Genomic DNA, 22,444 nt, shown 5'->3' with positions numbered 1-22,444 from the left:
TATATAATTTCATCTCAAATGTTTGACAATTTATAAAAGGATTGCTCACAGTAGACACTGATTGATTTGTGGAGTGTGTTTTTTGTTTATATTGTCATGATATGTAATACATGAGTCACCTATTGCCAGCCGGAAGCACAAATTTAATGTTGGGGTTACGGGGCAGGGTCAAGTCAGATAAAAAGGTTGATGGTTTAAACCTAAAACTGGTCTCGTGTCTTCTCCTTACCGCACAACGAAACATGGTGTCAGAAGTAAAGTTCTAAAGAAAATAAAGCGACTAGACGAGTAACCAAAATGGAAGGATTAAAGCCACCTGCAGGACTTGATCTACTGCACGGTAATTTGTCGGAAAACTGGAGGAGATTTCGGCAAAGATTTGAGCTGTATCTAGACGCAACTGGAAGCGCTAGCAAGCCAGCCAAGGTAAAGTCCTCACTATTTCTTCATGTAGCCGGTGAAGAAGCGGTTGAAGTGTATAATAACTTCACGTTCAAAGAAGAAGATGATAAACACAGTCTGGAGAAAATAATGGAGAAATTTGAAGAGTACTGTAACCCGAAAAAGAACATAACCTATGAAAGGTATACGTTTTTCATGTGTGTGCAAGGGGACATGCCCATTAGCCAATACATTACAGAACTAAAGCTAAAGGCGAAGTCATGCGAGTTTGGACTGTTGCAAGAATCTCTTATAAGAGATCGAGTTGTCTGTGGAATCACGTCAGATGCCATGAGAGAGAGACTTTTAAGAGAAGTTGACATTAGTCTCGAAAAAACAACCCAGCTGTGTATCGTGTCAGAAATGACAAAAGCTCAGATGAAGCAAATGCATGACGAGGATCACAACGCACAAGCCTCTGTATGTGAAAGCAAGCGCGTTGATGCAGTGAAACATAAGCAGACACGCAAAAACAAGCAACGAAATAAATACAAACCGAATGAAAAAGACAAAGCAAGCACTTTTAATTGCAAAAGATGTGGAATGGAGCATGCATCACGCAATTGCCCCGCATATGGCAAACAGTGCAAGAACTGTGATAAAATGAACCACTTTGCTAAGATGTGTAAATAAAGAAAGTGCATGCGGTTGATGATGACGTCAAAGATCAGAGACCTAGTCTGTTCGTTGGAGCAGTGCAAACACAGACAGGGACAGATGAATGGACAGTTGACTTGAAATTGGAGCACAAACATGTAAGATTTAAACTAGATACTGGTGCTCAAGCCAATGTTATCCCGTACAGCCTGCAGCAAAGAATTGGAAAAAAGAACATACTAAGACCCACAAATGTGAAACTGTCAACTTACACCGGAGACAAAATACATGTGAAAGGAAAGTGTAACTGGACGGTGAAATACAAAAAGAATACACATGTTCTGGAATTCATTGTTGTGAAATCAGAAATCAGATCTTAGGAATTAATGCATGTGAACAAATGGGGCTCATACAGAGACTGATGGAATTGAGCACAAGTGACAAAATGGACATTTTCACGGAGTATGCTGATGTGTTTGAGGGCATAGGTTGCCTGGAGGGCGAGCACACAATCCGAGTAGATGAAAATGTGGTTCCGAGAGTTCATCCACGTAGAAAAATTCCAGTAACCCTGAGAGAAAACTTGAAAACAGAACTGAACAGAATGGAAAAAATTAAAGTAATAGCAAGAATTGAAGAGCCCACTCAGTGGGTCAACCCCATTGTGATTGTGGAAAAGTCTAATGGGAAATTAAGAATATGTTTAGACCCCCGAGATCTCAACATGGCGGCAATGAGAGAACACTACCAGCTACCAACGGTAGAGGAAATAACTAGCAGACTCTCAAAAGCTAAATACTTTACAGTGTTGGATGCAAGTTCAGGTTTTTGGCAACTCAAATTAGATGAAGCCAGCTCTCGCCTTTGTACATTCAACACTCCTTTTGGCCGCTTCAGATTCCTCCGACTCCCGTTTGGGGTCAACTCCGCTCCAGAAGTTTTTCACAGGATGGTGAAGCAACTTTTTGAAGGAATTGAGGGCGCTGAGACATACATCGATGATTTTTTGATCTGGGGAGAAACAAAAGCGCAGCATGATTACAGACTGAGGCAAGTGTTAGAGAGAGCAAGGGTCAAGAACGTCAAGCTGAATAAAGAGAAATGCAAGATAGGCTTAGAGGAAATCAAATATCTCGGTCACATCTTCGCAAAGGATGGTTTGAAACCAGATCAGACCAAAATAGAGGCTGTCAGAAGAATGCCCACTCCTGAATGCAAAAAGGATGTGGAGAGATTTCTAGGCATGGTTACTTACCTCGCAAAGTTCATTCCAAACATACTGAGCCATTGCGTGTACTTACTAGAGATGATGTTGCCTGGCAGTGGGAGGAATAACATCAGCGCGCATTCAACAAATCGAAAACAATGCTCACTGAGGCCCCCTTGCTCAGATACTATGATGTCAGGTTACCAGTAACACTTTCTGTCGATGCATCTAAAAGTGGACTGGGTGCTGTTCTACTTCAAGAAGACAAGCCAGTGGCTTATGCATCACATGCATTGACTGAAACAGAACAGCGTTATGTGCAATTAGAGAAGGAGATGTTGGCGATTGTGTTTGGAGCAGAGCGTTTTCATCAGTATGTTTATGGACGAGAGGTAAACATACAATCAGACCACAAACCGCTTGAAGCAATAATGAAAAAGCCTTTGAGCAGTGCTCCAGCTAGAATACAGAGACTGTTAATGAGATTACAAAAATATCAAGTATATAGCGGATGCATTATCCAGAGCGTACTTACCAGAGACCGGCTCTCTTGATAAAGAATTAGAAGCCCAGGTGCATATGGTAATGTCAAACTTGCCTGTGTCAAATGAGAAACTAGATGAATTCAAAAAGGAAAGTAAAGAGGATGTGATTCTGACAAAACTCAAAGAGACAGTGCTAAATGGATGGCCTGAAATGAAGAGCCAAACAGCAAAAGAAATACAAGGATATTGGAACTTCAGAGAGGAAATCTCAGTTGTGGATGGAGTTTTGTTCAAAGGAGAACGGCTCATAGTTCCAGCATCAATGAGAGCAGAAATGCTAAAGCGAATTCATGAAAGTCACTTACGCATAGAACGCTGCAGACAGAGAGCGAGAGATGTGCTATTTTGGCCTGGAATGTCACAAAGCATAACTGAGATGGTAAACAACTGTGAAGTGTGCAGCACATACCAAAAACGACAAACCAAAGAGACATTACATCCACACAGTGTTCCTGAAAGACCTGGCAGAAAATAGGTGTTGACTTGTTTACTTTTGACCAACAGGAGTATCTACTTTTAGTGGATTACCACTCCAAATTCATTGAAGTAGAGTGGTTGAGATCAGATACAAGAAGTTCAACAGTCATAACCCATCTGAAGTCACAATTCGCTAGACATGGAATTCCTGAAACAGTAATTTCAGACAATGGGCCACAGTTTAGCTCACGTGAATTTCAAGCTTTTGCGAAAGAGTGGGAATTCATGCACAAAACCTCAAGCCCCCATCACGCACAGGCGAATGGAATGGCAGAAAGAGGAGTACAGACTGTTAAAAACATGCTTAAGAAGGCTAAGGCAGATGGGAAAGATCCTTACCTGTCTCTGCTGAATCTGAGAAGCACACCTATGGAGAATATTGGAGCATCTCCATCCCAACTGTTGATGAGTCGAAGACTGAGAACAAGACTTCCGATTATATCAGAGTTGTTGAAGCCTCGCATGGTAACTAACCCAGTACAGAAGTTGTTAGAAAGCAGACAAAAGAAGCAGAAGGAATATTTCGACCAAAGATCCAGACCTCTTCAGAAACTTCAGGTTTGACGACAATGTAAGAATATGGCAATAGGTGACTCATGTATTACATACATATCATGACAATATTTCTGGGTATTTTGATCGTTTTATGTCCGTTTGGATGCATTCTACTAACTTTCTATCTGCGTCATTTTCCATGTGCTTTCTAACGTGGTGAAATGTATTTTGAATAGGTGGAGCTTAAACAACAGTGCGACTCACTATATTTCTCTTTTACTGCTCTGTGTGCAGGTAAATGTTTTAAATCATATTGTGTTTAAGAATTTACTTGTTCATGTTGTTGTATTTTCTGTGTTAAATAATATTAGGTTCGAACTGTGTTTTATAAAATATTTAATTCATGGTTTTACTAAAAAAGTACCTGATGTTATTTCCATTAATTTCATACATTTAAGAGTAACAAAGTGTATGATGTAAGCTGTATAATTTGTTTTATACGATCACAAACCAAGCCGTTTAATAAGGAAAAGACATTGAATTGTTTACAAAGTCTGTAATATTCCTGGAGAGATTACATTTCAGATTTGTTTTATTTGTTTACTGTTTTGTTAAGTACAATATAATGTAAATGCTTACTGACATTGTGATCAGCAGAGCTAAAGAGAACTGCTGTGGGTGGAGCTTAAACAACAGTGCGACTCACTATATTTCCCTTTTACTGCTCTGTGTGCAGGAAAATAAATTCGGCTATCATCAACGTTCTGTGTGTGAGTGTGCTGATGAAGGGTGGGACAAACCGGGTCAGAGAGAAAAAAAACAAAGGTCACATTGGTGCCGTGACTCAGGACTTCATTCAAGATGGTCGAAGATCATCTAAACATCGGACCGGCGGGCCTGTATTCATTCTTCATTAAACAGGACATTCAACTAAGCTTTTGAAGTTATTCCAGGAATCAAAAAGAAAAAAAAAACCTGGAAAGAGACTATTGAATAGACACACTGAAGTGGTTTGATTTTTTTACTGAATTCAGGTATCACTGCATTTATGGAATATATTTTGCTATTTTTTTTCTTCCTTTTCTAACTTTTATGCTCTTATTACCTGATTATGGAGCACGCAAGGTTAACTGGATCTCGGTATATGGGCACTCCAGTTAGTGTTGGTCGAGGGAGAGGTCTATTAGCAACACCAATTCCCTTCCCAGACATTAGCATTGGAACAGGGTTAGAAGCTAAATCTAATCCAGATATTAATGAGAACCCTAACTGTGTAAATTGTAGCAGTTCTGAAACTACACAGCCAATTAGCACATCAACTCCAGTCCTTACCAGTGACATGATGAGTCAGATGGGTATCATAGTGCAGCAAGTAGGCCTGCAACTGGCAGACAGTATCCTTGAACATTTAAATTTGCACAGTCAGACAAAAGTTACATCTAAGCATACTCAAAATAGCCACAATAATAGATACGTGCCTGAGCAGACCTCCACGTCAAATGCATCACAGATTCAAGTAGTGTGTCAGAGAGAAGTTAAAGATACTCTAATTTTCAGAGGCAACGCATCAGACACCGTTACACTCGATGAGTGGGTGGAGCTCATGGAAAACTTCATAAGAAAGGGATTTCTGCCTACTGAAGAGCAGGGTGAAGACATTTTAATCCACCTGAGAGGCAAAGCCAAAGATGATTTTAAAGTGGGCATGCTGTCTAGCGGTTTGAATATCAGAACAGATCCTGATGCAATTTACACCATATTACGTAAGTATTTCAGTTGCCAACAGTATTCTCCTATCCCATTGCAAGATTTCTACACTACTCTTCCAGAACCTCAGGAGGATCCCTTTGATTACTGGTTGCGCCTGAACCGTACTGCTGACATCACAGCTGAGTGTCTAAAACAGCAGGGTAAGGTGCTAGACAATCAACTGATTGAAGTCACACATATGTTTATTAGAAATTGTCCAAATTCAGATCTAGCGCTGACATTTAGTTCAAAAACCATTGACAAATGGACAGCTTATGAAGTGCAAGAGATCCTGAACGAGTATCATTCAGAGAAAAGTCTCAGAGCCACGGGACAAGGAAATAAGCCAAATGAATGTGAAAAGAAAATTTCTATTAATGAGATGCGTGTAAGTCCTGGCCCATGCCCAGTGAAAGCTGAACAGGATTCACTCCAGTCAAAACAGTCAGAAAATATGGCTTTGGAAAAGGTGATTGATATGCTGGAAAGAGTTCTGAAGAATAATAGTGGTAATGCTCAGGCAAGCAAGGAGTACAGGAAGATAAGCAGCATGTCTAGAATTCCAGGCTTGAATGAGGCACCATGCTTGGAGCAAGGACATCTCACATTCTGCTTTTACTCACTGTACAGCCAAGAGGCTTTGTTTCCAGTGTTTTTCACCTGACCATCCCAGAAACCGGTGTCCAAAGGAAAGGAAGAATGCTCCCTCAGGCAACCAGCAGTCAAACTAAATGATCTACGTGTGAGGGAGTATCACGTAGATCTTGAGAATGAATCTCCCATATCCAGTTTTGATGATGTGAGGGATTATGAGTCTTTATGTGAAATGTTCAGTGATGTAACTTCGGACAAAACAGTCATCTTTCAGGGTGTTCAGAGAGTTCCACAAGCTGATAGCTTGTTTTACACATCCGTTTCAGTTGAGACTGATCTCATTCTTAAAGCTTTAATTGATAGTGGATCAATGGCATGTACTCTTAGTGAGTCTGCTGAAGAAAGGTTGCTAAAAAGTAACCCAGACATGACAAGCCAGTCAGCACAAGATATTGTCAGTGTTGGTTGTGGTGGCCATCATGTTTCCCTTACTGCAGTGTATGAGCTTAAAGCTACAGTGTACGGCTGCTCCATGACAATTCCTATTTTAGTTGTTCCTGGGCAGACTGAAGAGATGATTTTGGGTACAAACGTCATAAAGAGACTCCTGATGCAATTGAGAGAAACTAACGGTTACTGGAGGCTCATGTCTAAGTCTAGTAATAATGAGAGTGACGAGTGTAGTATGTTTCTATCCCTTTTCTCAAACGCTGAAAGGTGGAGAGGTGAATCCATACCTGAGAAACTCGGTACCGTAAAGTTACAAAGGAGTGTGACGTTAGAGCCACAAACTGAACATCTAGTTTGGGGTAAGCTACCTCAGTCTTCTGTCTTGTCAGTTGGCAGCACTGTTATCGTGGAACCAACCGAGTCCAGATCGAGACCAAGGCAAATATTGGTCGGTAGGGTCATAACACCACTATGGGGAGATGGTTCTATCCCCCTGAATGTCATCAACCCCACTAATCACAGAGTTGTGTTGAAGAGAAATGCAAAAATATCTGACGTGTCACCTTGTATTGCTGTGCAAGATTTGCAGCTACCAAAACAGATTCAGTCAAATCTGCAGTGTACTGAGGAACCCTTACCACTTAGATCCAGTGAAGAGATGAAGCGTGTCTTGAGTGAATTGAACCTTGGTGAACTTGATTTGGAATCATGTGAAGTATCAGCCCACTGGAAAGACGAGATGTTGCACCTTATTGAGAAGTATGAGTCAGTTTTCTCAAGAGACAAAATGGACTGTGGAGAGGCCAAAGGCGTTGTTCATCGGATTAACCTCACTGATGACAGACCCTTTACGTTTTCCATACTGGCGCATACCACCGAGCCAGTATGCCAAACTGAGGACAGCATTAAATGAGATGGAGGAAAAAGGAATCATCCGCAAGTCACATAGTGACTATGCATCCCCTCTCATACTAGTTTGGAAGAAGAATGGTGATCTCAGGATCTGCACTGACTTCAGGTGGTTAAATGAGAGGACTGTCAGAGATGCCTACCCGTTACCACATCAGTCCGATGTGTTGGCTGCTTTGGGTGGCAACACGTTCTTCTCAACCATGGATCTTACCTCAGGGTATTATAATGTTCCCTTAGAGGAAGAACACAAAAAGTACACTGCATTCTCTTCCCCATTTGGTCTCCATGAGTATAACAGGCTTCCTCAGGGTCTCTCTAATAGCCCAGCCACTTTCATAAGAATGATGATGTCTATTTTTGGAGATGAGAATTTCAGCAGCGTTCTCTGTTACCTTGATGATTTGATGGTGTTTGCTCGTTCTGAGTCAGTAGCCCTTCAACGCCTTGAAATGGTCCTCTTGCGATTGGCACATCACAATTTAAATTTGGCTCCAAAGAAATGCTTTTTCTTGAGACGATCTGTGAAATTCCTTGGACACATTGTATGTGAAGAAGGGATTAAGACTGATTCTGGTAAAGTTGAGGCAATTAACAATATTCAAGCTTCTGATTTGATGGAACCTGATGGAAAAACACCATGTCAGAAAAAGATCAGGTCCTTTCTTGGAATGGTTCTATATTATCAACATTTTATTGAGGGATGTTCAGCAAAAGCTAAGCCTCTATTCAAGTTAACATCAGGTTCAGTCAAAAAGACTCCTGTCACAAAAGGACGCAAACCAAGAAAGAAAGTTAGTTACCTCAAACTTTCCCCAGCTGATTGGACAACTGATTGTGAAGAAGCTTTGCACACTCTAAAACTAGAACTAACAAGAAATGTTAGGCTGTAGATGCATCTTTTGTTGGAGTGGGAGCTGTATTGTCGCAAGTTCTGCCAGGTGAAGAGATTGCCAGACCTGTAGCCTTTGCAAGTAGAACTCTGTCTCGCTCACAAATGAACTATCCAGCTCACAGGTTAGAGTTCTTTGCCTTAAAGTGGGCTATCTGTGAGAAGTTTGGCCATTGGCTGAGAGGACGGCACTTTACAGCATGGACTGATAATAATACTCTTACATATATTCTGACTAATTCATGGCTTGATGCATGTGAGCAGAGATGGGTGGCAAAACTTGCTTCTTACAGTTTTGATCTGAAGTATGTCCCGGGAACAAAAAATGTTGTTGCAGATGCTTTGAGTCGTGAGCCATTTGTCCAGTCTTGCATAGGTCATCGCCTTATCACTGATCCATACCTGTCTCTCTAGAAGGATGTCAGTGGTGTTGTTGACAATTCTGTCTAAGGTGCTTTCAAGTGCACAAGTAATCATCAGGTGGTGCAGAAGGGTGACAAAGGTTCTTTTGACCCAAACAGTGATGGACTTTTGCCTTCAGGTTCTTCCGGGAGCCAGGAAGTTTCTGCGGTGTTGGCAGCACATTCTACTGGCGGCTTAGGTGAAGTAATTGGGACAGTACCAGCCATCTCACAACCGCAACAGTTAAGCCCTTCGTTGCAGCACAGCAACATCGTTAATGAGCAGGAGCAGGACAGCACCTTGTGTCGGATTCGGTACTATATTGAGAGATGTCGGAAACCATCTAAGAAAGAACAAGCAAAGGAATCCACAAGTGTGCGGAGATTGTTGAAACACCACGATAAACTGGTCATCTGTGACGGTGTGCTGTACAAGGTGAAAAGAGACCCGAAGCTGAACAAGAAACTGCACCTGTTTGTTGTACCTGCTTCTTTAAAAACACAAGTTCTCCATGGAATCCATGATGCAGCAGGACATCAAGGACGTAGTAGAACACTGTCACTAGCGAGACAACGATTCTTCTGGATTGGAATGAGAAAAGATATTGATGATTATGTGAAGAATTGTTTTCGCTATGTGGTTGGTAAAACCTCAGAACCCAATGCTTGTGCTCCGTTAGAAAGTATCCGAACATCAGAGCCACTTGAGCTGGTCTGCATCGATTTTTGGTCGGCAGAGCTCAGAGAAGGAAAGTCTGTGGACGTGCTGATTGTGACTGATCATTTTACAAAAATGGCTCATGCTTTTCCATGCCAGAATCAGTCAGCAAAACAAGTTGCGAAAAGTTCTCTGGAATGACTTCTTTCTAGTTTATGGATTTCCCAAGAGAATTCATTCTGACCAGGGGGCTAATTTTGAAAGCAAGCTAATCAAGGAACTATTGACCATGGCGGGTGTAGACAAGTCACACACAACACCATACCACCCCATGGGTAATGGCATTGCTGAGAGGTTCAATAGGACTCTTGGAAGCATGATCAGAACATTGCCTCCTAAAGCAAAATGGCCACAGATGCTACAGCAACTTACCTTCTGTTTCAACTGCACTGAACATGAGACAACGGGTTTTGCGCCATTCTTTCTTATGTTTGGCAGAGTTCCTCGTCACCCAATTGACGTCCTGTTTCAAAATGTGCTTCTAAATGAGGATGTGGTGGATTTAAAGGATTTTGTGTCCAAGTTGAAGAATGACTTGCGTGAAGCAGCACATGTAGCACAGGTGCACATTTTGAAAGAACAGGAACGACATGGCAGACTTTACAACAGGAAGGTAAAGGGATGTCCACTCGTTGTTGGTGATAGAGTGCTGGTTCCAAACAGAGGTGGAAGCGGTAGAAGAAAAGTTGCTGACAAATGGGATTCATCTCCATATGAAGTCATGATTGTGTACCCTGACATCAATGTTTACAGGATATGGTCAATAAACTCAGACAAAGTGAGGGTAGTCCATAGAAATCTTTTGTTACCTGTGAACTTCCTACCAATTGATGAACCTCAGGAACAGGATCAAAGGTATGATGACATGAATGATGAAATTGTTCATGGAGATGAAGTTGACCATGATGATGAAATCGTTCAAGGAGATGATGACCATGATGACAGAACTGCAAACTGGATATTAAGTAATCCTGATGGTCTTGTTGAGGAAGATGGTCATACAAACTATACAGACTTACCTGATTTGTCAGATTGTGTGTCAGGGATCCTGGACTCTGTGAGTGTTGACGCTGGGAACCTGAATGAAAGAAGTGATGTCAAAGTGATGTCGAAAGAATTGATGAAAATGTAACAATTGATGTCGATTTACCCCTAATGGAAGGTCAAGACTCTGATTTGATTCGAGGGGGACAGTTCATGCATGAGGTTGCAAAGGAACCTGTTGTTTGCACACAGCCAAGACATGTTGATGCTGCAATAACTCAAACAAGACTTGGCAGAGTCATTAAGCCTCCTAAAAGACTGATTTATGAAATGAACAAACAATACTTAGACAGTTCAGACTCTACATTTAGTTCTTTCGTTTATTTAGTTAAAAGCATTTTCACATAAAAAGTGACATTTGATTTCATGCATAGTTGAGAACACAAAGGGAACATATTGATACAGAGATTTGAAATCAAATTGGGAGTTAGTAACAATTTGAGGTGTAACAGGCATCTTTAGTCTACTGTAAGATTGGGAGTAGGCGCCTTCCTTGTCTTTATGTACTCCTTATGGGAGAATCAATTGATTGACAGCTAATCATACTCCATGTGCATTTTCTTCTCTTCTTTATTGATTGAAAACATAAAGTGGGAGTTCCATACCCAGATTTTTTTATTTTCCTCTTTCTTTGCTGTTGGTTTTTCCTGTTATGGTATGTCCCCATTAAGCAGGATTTAAGGGGGGTGTATGTAACGAGATAAATATTATAGGTTGAGGGTTCTTTAAGTAAATCCTGCAATAATGGGATTGCGCTTCTTATTGGCTGCGCAGGTGGCGCTATAGGCCACTGTGTTCGAACGATCTGCAGCAGAGCTAAAGAGAACTGCTGTGGGTGAGTTGTTTCTATGGTTGCTCCACACTAAAAGTTAAAAATATATAATTTCATGTCAAATGTTTGACAATTTATAAAAGGATTGCTCACAGTAGACACTGATTGATTTGTGGAGAGTGTTTTCTGTTTATATTTATGGGTATTTTGATTTGAGTTTTATGTCCGTTTGGATGCACTCTACTAACTTTCTATCTGCGTCATTTTCCATGTGCTTTCTAACGTGGTGAAATGTATTTTGAATAGGTGGAGCTTAAACAACAGTGCGACTCACTATATTTCTCTTTTACTGCTCTGTGTGCAGGGAAATAAATTCGGCTATCATCAACGTTCTATGTGTGTGTGCTGATGAAGGGTGGGACAAACCGGGTTAGAGAGAAAAAAAACAAAGGTCACACCTGGATGGCAAAAGGAACTAAACTAAAATATATAAATAGAAAATAAATTCTTGTGCCTACCTTACAGTACATCGAAGGTGGACATTCGTTCCGGAGTAGAGCAGATTAATTCTTCATTAGGGCCTGAATGTCTATTCTGTTTGGGAGATTTGGATTTGGATGAACACAAAAAAAAAAAAAATCAGAAATTTGCTTTTGCACAATCAAACTTCTCGCAACAGTTCATCTCCTGCGATAATGTCACACATGTGTAAATCATGAGGAAAGATGATGCAAAATCCTGTTTTGAGAAAGAAATCATAAAATGTAAAACTTTTTAAAAAAATCACAGGTTTATAGCCTCCTTACAAGTTATATTTAAATGCCTTACTGAGGGGGGTCACGTGACGCCATGCAAGGAGCTCTTCGCACTTTGCTGTTTTTTTTTATTATTTTCATGTTATAATCCGGTGATATTCGATACATATTTGTCCTTTGAGGTAAACATGGCAAAGAAGTCAAAATCCTCAGGCTCTGGAGACATTAAAAGACACTTACATGTTCTGATTGGACTGTAGACTGGGGAATCGATTTGGATGGTGCAGCAGGAGAAATCCAGCATCAACTGTCCAACATGTCTGTGATGCTGACGAAGCTTGTTGCTGACTTGGAGGATCGATTACTGCCATGGAAACAAAATGGTGTTGGTTACAAGAGTGGCAGATGTTGAGAAACAGATAGATTATCTGGAGTCATCGGAGAGGGAATTATCCGCCCACGACGAAAATAGACATGGAAAACATTTTGGAAAAACTGGAAGATCTCAAAAATAGGAGCCAAAGAAATAACATACGGATTGTTGGAATTCCTGAGCATGAGGAGCTCTTCCCATAACATAACATGACATAACAGGCCATAAGCTGGAAACGGAGCGAGCTCACAAAGTCCCGGCTCGTAGATCTGCAGACAGGCCCCAATGAATTCTGGCCAAATTTTTTAGATAATTCGATAAATATCTCCTGTTGCACAAGGCGAGGAGTAAAGGAAAGCTTTCTTGGAAGAATCACAATATTTTCTTGTTCCAGACTTTACGAATTCGACAAGAGAGAAACATGATCGATTCAAGTTGTGTAAGAAACTTTTGCATCAGCGGAAGATCGCTTTTGCACTGATGTTTCTGGCCAAACTGAGAATAGATACAAAGGATGGCCGTGATGTATTTATGTGTCCCAAGCAAGCACTATCCTTCATAAATACAGTGGAGTGAGTAAACCATTTGGTTTTTCTCATGTGAGTGGATTGACTCACTGAACATACACTTGATTGTCTGAGGAAGCTGGGTGCCATTTTTGTTTTTTTTGGGATGGTTCCACCTAGTGGCTGGAGTATGTTTTGTGGAATAACACTTCAAGAAACGTTTGCATTGATGGAGGATGGCTTTTGCACTGGGTTCCCGGCCAGATAGAGAATGGATGGGATGGCCACAAAATATCTACATGCCCACACAAGGGATGTCTTTTATAAATTTGACAGACTGAGTAAGTCATGGTGTATTTTTTTATGTGGCCTCTGAGACCAATTTGACTCTGGACCATCCGAGGAACCTGGACGCCTGTTTTGTTTCTTTGTGCTGGCTTCGCCTAGCAGCTGGAGTTTTGTGGAATAACACTGCTTCGTGACATTTGTCGATGAATCTGTTCGTTCCTCATGCTTGTGCGTATTTTCTGTTATGTAATTTTGCCTTACAAATTTGTGTAGAAGCACCGAACTTGAGCAATCTGATGGCAAAATTGTCGTGGGGGCTCTCGTAGGCATACATGGACCTTTTGAGCTTTTGAGTTTGACTCCGGTTGGCGCTGTGTGGTTTAATGCGCACATTTTGCTTTTTTCTGTTTGTTTGGTTTGGGGTTTGATTGTTGCACTAATGTTGGAATGTGGTCGGTATAATCTTGTTTTTGACAAATAATTAACATGAGTGGGTTATCTTTCTCCACATGGAATTTGAATGGTTGGGGCACCCCATACATTGAAGGAAGGTTATTTATTTTCTTAAGCAAAAGAAATGTGATACAGTGTTTCTTCAATAAACACATATTTCCTCGCAGAAAGCAGAACAATTATAAAAGGATATGGGGTGGACATATTTTCTTTAGTGCTGGCTCAAGTAAGAGCAGGGGGGTCGTTACATTGATAAGTAAGCATCAATTAAAATCTCTCAAACAGATTAAAGATAAATTAGGGAGAATCGTTATTGTTTTAGCAGAAATTCTGGGGCAAAGGTTGGTTTTGGCTAATATTTATGCACCTAACATTGATGATAAGGGCTTTTTTTATTGATCTTGAAGGGATATTGCAAGCTACTGGCACCTCTCATGATATAATATTGGTAGGAGACTTTAATATTTTGATGGACTCAGTCCTTGATCACAGTGAAGCAAAAGCGTGTGAGCCCCCTAGAGCAACTGACACTTCACAGGATGTGTAAAAATCATGGTCTTGCAGATATCGGGTGACTTTTGAACCCATCTGGTAGCGACTATAAATTTTTTTCATCAGTCCATAAGATTTATTCTCATTCCCTCATTTTATCTTTTGTGGATTGCTCAATTGGAAACATCTTAGTCTCAAATCATGCCCTGGTGAGTTTAGAGATCTTGCCACATACAGAGAAAAACAAATCATATAGTTGCCACTTTAATGTATCCCTTTTGCAAAATCCTGATTTCCAACAAATGTTAAAGACTGAAATCAATGTTTATATGGAGACCAGCTGGTCCTCAGTATCTTCTTTGGGCATGGCTTGGGAGGCACTTAAGGCGGTTCTTAGGGGTCGGATCATACAGTATGCCTCATTCACCAAAAAATCTAAATCACGAGAACTCGTGGAGTTGGAGGGAAATATTAAAAGTCCAGAGGCACTTGTGCAGAGGAACAAAAGTTGTTTGATGGCCTCACATACAGATATAATACTATTTTGTTGCAGAAAGTGGAGTTTTGGTTATTCAGGGCAAGACAGTCATACTTTGAGTTGGGGGGAAAAGCAGGGAAGATTTTGGCTAGATTTACATAGCAGAGAGTCTTTTTCCATCATTCTCTCTGTTGGTGGTGAGATTTTTACCACGGCCATTGAAATTAATAATGCCTTTAAAGAGTTCTATCTTGATCTTTATAGTTCCATGTCTTCGTCTACTGATAAAGATATTAGAAACTTTGTGGAACCATTATAACTCCCTAAATTGACAATTGAGCAAAACATTCTCTTGATTCTGAGATAACCTTGGAGGAGCTTGACGAGGTAAATAAGGCCCTGCCTACTGGCAAGGCTCTGCGGCCAGATGACTTTGCTTCTGAATTTTTTAGATCTTATGCTAAAGAACTGGCTCCTCTTTTGTTAGAAGTTTAAACAGAATCATTAAAGAATGCCAAAAAGGCATTTGACATGGTAGAATGGGATTATCATTTTAAGATTTGGGAAATATATGGGTTCGGATGGGTTTAGAAGTTTAAACAGAATCATTAAAGAATGCCAAAAAGGCATTTGACATGGTAGAATGGGATTATCGTTTTAAGATTTGGGAAATATATGGGTTCGGAAATACTTTTATTGGATGGATTAAGTTAATTTATAGACACCCTGTAGCGGCGGTACAAACAAATGGATTCATTTCAGGTTATTTTACTCTATTGTTCTGTCTTGCCCTGGAACCATTAGCAGCCGCGATAAGAAAGGATGATTTTCCAGGGGTGATGGCAGGAGGTATGGCACATAAGCTTTTATTTTATGCAGATTATATTTTATTATTTGTCTCCGACCCCTATCTATGCCCTGCCTCCACAGAATTATCAATTCCTTTTGAAAATTTTTGGGAAACATAGTTAATTGTTCTAAATCTTGAAGCGTTGGCTCTGACTGTGTACTGCCCAATAACAGATTTTCAGCCAGGCGCCTTTCGATGGCCCAAACAGGGCATTAAGTATATGGGTTCCCAGCCAGATAGAGAGGTCAGTTAATTTTGACCCTTTAATAAAAAGTTTTTTGAGCGATGTGGGCAGGTGGGTTTCATTATAATTATCTATGATTGGGAAGGTTAAAATTTGGCTCATTTGTTCGCTTCCCCCTAAGAGAGCCCCTCCCTGGTTTCGTATTCTGCTGTTGGTGCCAATCAGAAGACGGGGACACAATATATGTATTCTGGGGATGTGTAAAGATGCAAGAGTTTTGGTTGGGATCAGAACTTATGTGTGAGGTTTTGAACACTGATCTTTCATTTAGACCCAGACTCTGTATACTGTCCGATGGGTCGACACTTAACATAGAGAAGGGGTGTTTATTTAAAAAAGTTGGTTCCTCGCCGGAGTTATGATTGGTCGCAAAATCATCCACAGGGGATGGAAGTCGGCTGGGGCACCCTCGTTTAGGAATTGGTGCGGAGAGATGGGCGAGGTGGCATCCTCAGGAGATGTTCTTTAGAAGGCTGGGGAAATGGGATTTGCAAAATATAGTCATGCATATATATGAAGGAATCATATATAAAATACAACTCAAAATGTAAGCTTATTTATTGAAATGTTGGCCCAAAATAAGCTTGTATTTTGAGTTCTGCGGTTATTTTTTCCACTTTACTGAAAGATAATAATGTATTGATTTTGTTTATATAACAGTTTGCGGTGCATTTACAATCCTGTGAAAACAGATGGTGCTGCACCCCACTTCCTGCGTCCCTGTGTAAGGATGTTTTGGGTGAATACTAGTGTGTTGCTTGGTGGTTACTAAGGCTTTAGTAAATGATAGATGGCTGCTTACTGGCCCAAGAGCTTTAGTCAAGTCTCATACTCAATCCCATCCTTTACAGGAGTCTTTTTACTCATGCAACATTCATAGATTAGATGAACATGAAAACTTGTAAAACAGCATTATGTTAAGAATTGTATGTTGCCCCTTTGGTCTAGTGTCAATCATAACTGCATCCTTCCTTATCTTAACATCCTGTTATATCTTATTCAGGGCAACAGCAGACCACTGTTTGGACAGTTGTTTTAGAAACATCATCTTCAGCACAGTGGAAATGATCACCAACAGGGGAAGAATTGCTGCCCAGATACCAAATCAGCCCCTGATCTTGAGCCATGTGATAAAGGAGACAACAGAGAGTTTACTCAAATTCCCACTGAGCTGTGTTTGCCAGCAGTTAGTCTTTCCATGGAGGCTGGTGCCCAGTGTTTGTTGACAGTAAGAACCCTGTGGCTTCTTCTATTGTTTTTAAGGTTCAGACATGTTAACCAGGCATAGAGCTAGCTTCTGTAAATATACACAGAACACACACACACACACACACACACACACACACACACACACACACACACACACACACACACACATATATATATATTTATATATTTGTTTATCTTTTTTTTGTTGCTTAATTACAATCATTTATGCAGAGGGTAAGCTATTAAGACACAAAGAGAAGGTTTCTGCATATGCATGTGAGGGTTGGCATACATTGTGGGAGAGAAAAGAGAGATACATTTTTTTGTTATTATTAACCTTCCAGCTCTTGCATAAAGTAAAGCAACCGAGAAAAAATTCTGAGAGTAAACAGTGTTCCCCTTCTGTCGCTCTCTCCACGTTGTGTCGGAGAAGCGACACTAGGGGTCTCTCTTGAGCGCCGATATCCACCTCTGATCTATGAAAAAAGGCCAATGAGAGTTGGCAGCCGGTATTTGCATGTCCCGCCCCCGGACATACGGGTATTTAAGCGGCGCAAATACGGGAGTTCATTCAGAAAATTTCTTCAGAGCCGATGGTCTGTTTGCAGTCTGCTGCGAGAATACACACCCTGAACTCCTGTATCTCTGACCATATGCTTGCTGTTGGATTTGACGGCGCACAACAGCGGCTTTCTCCTACTTTGCACGGCGTGCACTGTTGCCCCTGAGCACTTCGACAGCGCAGACACACACACACTGTGTATTAAAAGAGCAATTTCCTTTAAAAGAGTAAATTCCTCTAAAAGAGCAAACACAGCGGCGTTGAACGTCCTTTTAAGGATGCGTCTTTTTCAAGATGCCCTTCCGCCCCTGTGTCGTTCCTGGATGCGGTAGAAGCCTCTCCGCTTCAGACGGCCACAGGCGCTGTCTCGTGTGTTTGGGCCGCGATCACACCGAGGCGGCGTTTGTGGATGGTTCATGTTCTCACTGCGAGAACATGACCATGACCACGTTGCGGTCGTGGCTTGCTTTCAACAGAAAGCAAGCCACCCCAGCTGCACCCGCATTGCTCCTTCTTCCCACAGGATTGAGGGCGATGCGGTTGGCGCTGAGGCGGCTGCGTGTGCAGTTTCGCCGGGTAGCCCCCGCGAACCTCCCGTTCCCGACACGCTCGCTGGTCCCCGTCCACGCTCGCGGCGATAGCGGCTCGCCTCACGGCCTGGCTGTCTATCCTCCCGAGCCCGAAGCAGATGAGCTCGCCGCTGCATCGGAGAGTGTGATGTCTGATGCCGAGGACTCTCTTGGACTGCCGCCTTCGGGCCAGCAGGCCCAGGCTGAGGCCGATGCTCAGATGTCTGACATGCTTTCCCGGGCCGCCGTGAGCGTGGGGTTGGATTGGAACCATCCATCCTCCCCACAGCCTTCACGGTTGGATGACTGGTTCCTGGGGCAGCGTGCAGTTCGTGGCCTCGCATCCCCCCGGTCCCGTTTTTCCCGGAGGTGCATGACGGGCTGACGTCTACGTGGAGAGCCCTGCTCTCCACTTGTCTAGGTGCCACCCGCTCCACTCTCACCACCCTCGATGGCGGAGAGCGCCACGGATACGGGGTGATTCCCCAGGTCGATAGGGCAGTTGCGTACCATCTATGCCCCGGTAGCCCTACCTCCTGGCGTGGCCTCCTCGTACTCCCATCCAAGCCCTGTAGGACAACATCCTCGCTCAACGCGAAGGCCTACAGTGCGGCTGGACGCGCTGCCTCCGCCCCCGCATGCGATAGCCCTCCTGCAAGTCCATCAGGCCAAAGCACTCAGAAGCATGCACGGGGGTGGACCTGATCCTGATGTACTGCAGGAACTGCGCTCAGCGACCGACCTCGCCCTGAGAGCGACGAAGGCCACCCTAGTGGTCCAGGAACGCCATCTCTGGCTCAATCTGGTCGAGATGCGTGAGGCTGACAAGAACCGCTTCCTGGACGCACCTGTCTCCCAGATTGGCCTTTTCGGCGACACTGTCGAGGAATTCGCCCAACAGTTCTCCGCAGTGAAGAAGCAGACGGAGGCCATCTATCACGTCATGCCCCGCCGCACACCTGCCGCTACGGGCCCTGCCCCGTCTGCTCGCCGAGGGAATCCCCCTGCGGTGAAGGAACCAGCTCCTGCTCCGCCCCAACCCGGGCCCAGCTCTCAGCCCCAGCGTCGAGCACCCCGCAGGCGGCGTACGCCCCCTGTCTCACGAACCTCCTCTAGGACCGGGAAGGCTCCCAAACGTTCCTGAGACAGTCGACCCAGAGCCGAAGACGTTAGCTCCGGAGATGGTAAGACCGCTCCGTCCCCCGGTGGAGGGCCGGGTGGAGAATCCTTTGTTTTTTCATTTGCCACACCCCCTGATTGGGGCTGTGGTACCCACACTCTCAATAAAAGAGCTATTTCCTTTGCCTCTGGGTCACCTGGCCCGCAAATGCTGTTCTCACGGCAATGTGCTTTCAGATTACGACAGTCCCGGTACACCGGACGCGGCGATCCCGCCTTCCGCCTGCCCACGACTGTCCCCGGCTGGCCGGTTCAGGCGAGTCCAGAGGGCGCCAACATCAGACCTCCTCCTCAGTCACGAACCCGCCCCTGCTGGGCGCGGAGCAAGGTAAGTGCTTTGAGTCTATTCTCAGCACCTCAGCCTCAGGCCGCAACGAAGCCGCCTAGCGCTGCATTACCTGTTCCGCCCTGCTGCGAGGCCCCGCCGGTACGTCCAAAATACTGCGTCCCTTTGGTGCCCCTAGCGCAAAGCTGGGAAGCGTGGCTTTGCTTCCCAACGCATCACGCTGGCTGCACCGGACCATTCAACTCGGTTACGCAATTCAGTTTGCCCGGCTCCCGGCCCCCTTCAGGGGCGTCCACTTTTCCGCAGTACACGGCGAGCATGCCAGTTCCCTGCGCACAGAAATCGCGACTCTCTTAGCCAAGGGCGCGGTAGAGCCCGTCCCTCCAACCGAAATGAGGAAGGGTTTCTACAGCCCTTACTTCATTGTACCCAAGAAAGGCGGCGGCTTACGACCGATCCTGGACCTGCGAGTTTTCAATCGGGCCTTGTTAAAACTCCCGTTCAAAATGCTCACGCAGAGAAATATTCTGGCTGGCTTTCAGCATCTAGACTGGTTCACAGCGGTAGACCTGAAGGACGCGTACTTCCACGTCTCAATTCTGCCACGACACCGACCCTTCTTACGGTTCGCGTTCGACGGCCAGGCGTTTCAGTACAAAGTCCTCCCCTTCGGCCTGTCTCTGTCCCCTCGCGTCTTCACGAAGGTCGCAGAGGCGGCCCTTGCCCCGCTACGAGTAGCTGGCATCCACAGAGACCAGGTGCTCCGGCACCTCAGCCGCTTGGGGCTTCAGGTCAACTGGGAAAAGAGCAAGCTCACTCCGGTTCAGAGCATCTCTTTTCTCGGGTTGGAGTTAGACTCAGTCTCAATGACAGCACGTCTCACGAGCGAGCGTGCTCAGTCGGTGCTGGACTGCCTCGCTTCCTTCAAGCCAGGCACTGTGGTCCCTCTAAAACTTTTCCAGAGGCTCCTGGGGCATATGGCGTCCTCCGCGGCGGTCGCGCCGCTGGGGTTGATGCATATGAGACCACTCCAGCACTGGCTCCAGACTCGAGTCCCGAGACAAGCATGGCACCACGGCACGCATCGGGTAAGGATCACCCACGCCTGCCTCAAAACACCTCCACCCTGGACAGACCTCTGCTTTTTACTGGCAGGAGTGCCCCTGAAGCAGGTGTCCCGAAGCGTTCTGGTCACAACCGACGCCTCCCGGTCCGGGTGGGGTGCCGTGTGCAGCGGGCACGCAGCAGCGGGCCATCGGAAAAGGGCCCTGCTGCGTCGGCACAACAATTGCCTGGAGTTGCTGACTGTCCTTCTTGCTCTCAGGAAGTTCCTCCCGTTAGTTCGGGACAAACATGTCCTCGTGAGATCGGACAGCACCACGGTGGTGGCGTACATAAATCACCACGCCCAGACCTCTGGAACCTCCACGTCTGGTCCCTGGATGGGATGCGGAAGAGCTAGCCGGCTTACCGGCGACCGTTGTGAATACAATCAACCAAGCCAGAGCCCCCTCTACCAGGCACCTTTACGCCCTAAAGTGGCGCTTGTTCGCAGATTGGTGTTCTTCCCGAACTGAAGACCCGCAGAGATGCGCGATCAAGTCAGTGCTCCTGTTCCTACAGGAGAGGCTGGACAGGAGGCTGTCCCCGTCCACCCTCAAGGTGTATGTTGCCGCCATTGCCGCCCACCACGATCCTGTAGACTGCAAGTCTTTGGGTAAGCACGACCTGATCCTCAGGTTCCTGAGAGGCGCCTGGAGGTTGAATCCCTCCCGGCCAGGCCTAGTTCCCTCCTGGGATCTCTCGGTAGTCTTGGCAGGACTCCAGAGATCTCCCTTCGAGCCGCTTGAATCAATTGGACTCAGGGCCCTGCTGATCGCGCTCACCTCTATCAAGAGGGTCGGGGACCTGCAAGCGTTCTCTGTCAGCGACACTTGCCTGGAGTTCGGGCCGGCAGATACGTCTGTGATCCTAAGACCGCGACCGGGCTATGTGCCCAAGGTTCCTACCACACCCTTCCGAGATCAGGTAGTGAACCTGCAAGCACTGCCCCGGGAGGAGGCAGACCCAGCCCTTTCGTTGCTATGTCCAGTGCGCGCCCTGCGCATTTACCTGGACCGCACACAGAGCACCAGACGCTCTGAGCAGCTCTTTGTCTGCTTTGGGGGACGGCAGAAAGGGAATGCCGTCTCCAAACAGAGGCTCGCCCACTGGGTTGTCGACGCCATCACACTGGCTTATCACACCCAGGTCGTGCCCCTACCCTTGCGGGTCCGAGCTCACTCAACATGGGGTGTTGCGTCCTCGTGGGCACTGGCCAAGGGCACCTCCCTAGCAGACATCTGTAGAGCCGCGGGTTGGGCAACACCCAACACCTTCGCGAGGTTTTACAACCTCCGCGTTGAGTCGGTTGCGTCTCGTGTTTTGTCAGGTCCGAGCCCGTAGAACTCAGTAACACGTAGACCGACCGGCCGGGTGGATCGCTTGCGCCCAGCGCCCTTTTCCTGACGTCAAGGTAAAGTAGTGCGCCTTCTTCCCAGGGCGCCCCACTCCGAGTCGGGATCCTGGTCGATTCCTCCCCAGCCCTCCGGGTCCGCGATTCAGCGGAGGAACTCGCCGACCCAAGCCACTGCGGGTACCCTGATGGCTACCCTGTACTGGTATAGGTGCTCCACAGGTAAGGCCTCCTGCTCGGACTCCCCCTGTGTGTAATTCCACGGTTCTGTCCCCTTACGAGCGGAGCCCCGTGTCTCCCTTAGGCAGTTACAGCTGCCCCGGTCGCCGTGCTGTAGCAACTCCCCCCTTTCGAGGCTGGATCTAACACCGCACCATACTTTCCACACGAGCACTAAGACGGCCGTGTGATGTGTCTACCACTTTTCCTCCCCAAGAAAAAAGGGAGGTGTGGT

The sequence above is a fragment of the Xyrauchen texanus genome, chromosome 31, assembly GCF_025860055.1.
Source record: "Xyrauchen texanus isolate HMW12.3.18 chromosome 31, RBS_HiC_50CHRs, whole genome shotgun sequence".
Lineage (NCBI taxonomy): Eukaryota > Metazoa > Chordata > Actinopteri > Cypriniformes > Catostomidae > Xyrauchen > Xyrauchen texanus.
The sequence above is the reverse complement of the archived record's forward strand: the minus strand, read 5'-3'. Positions refer to the sequence as shown.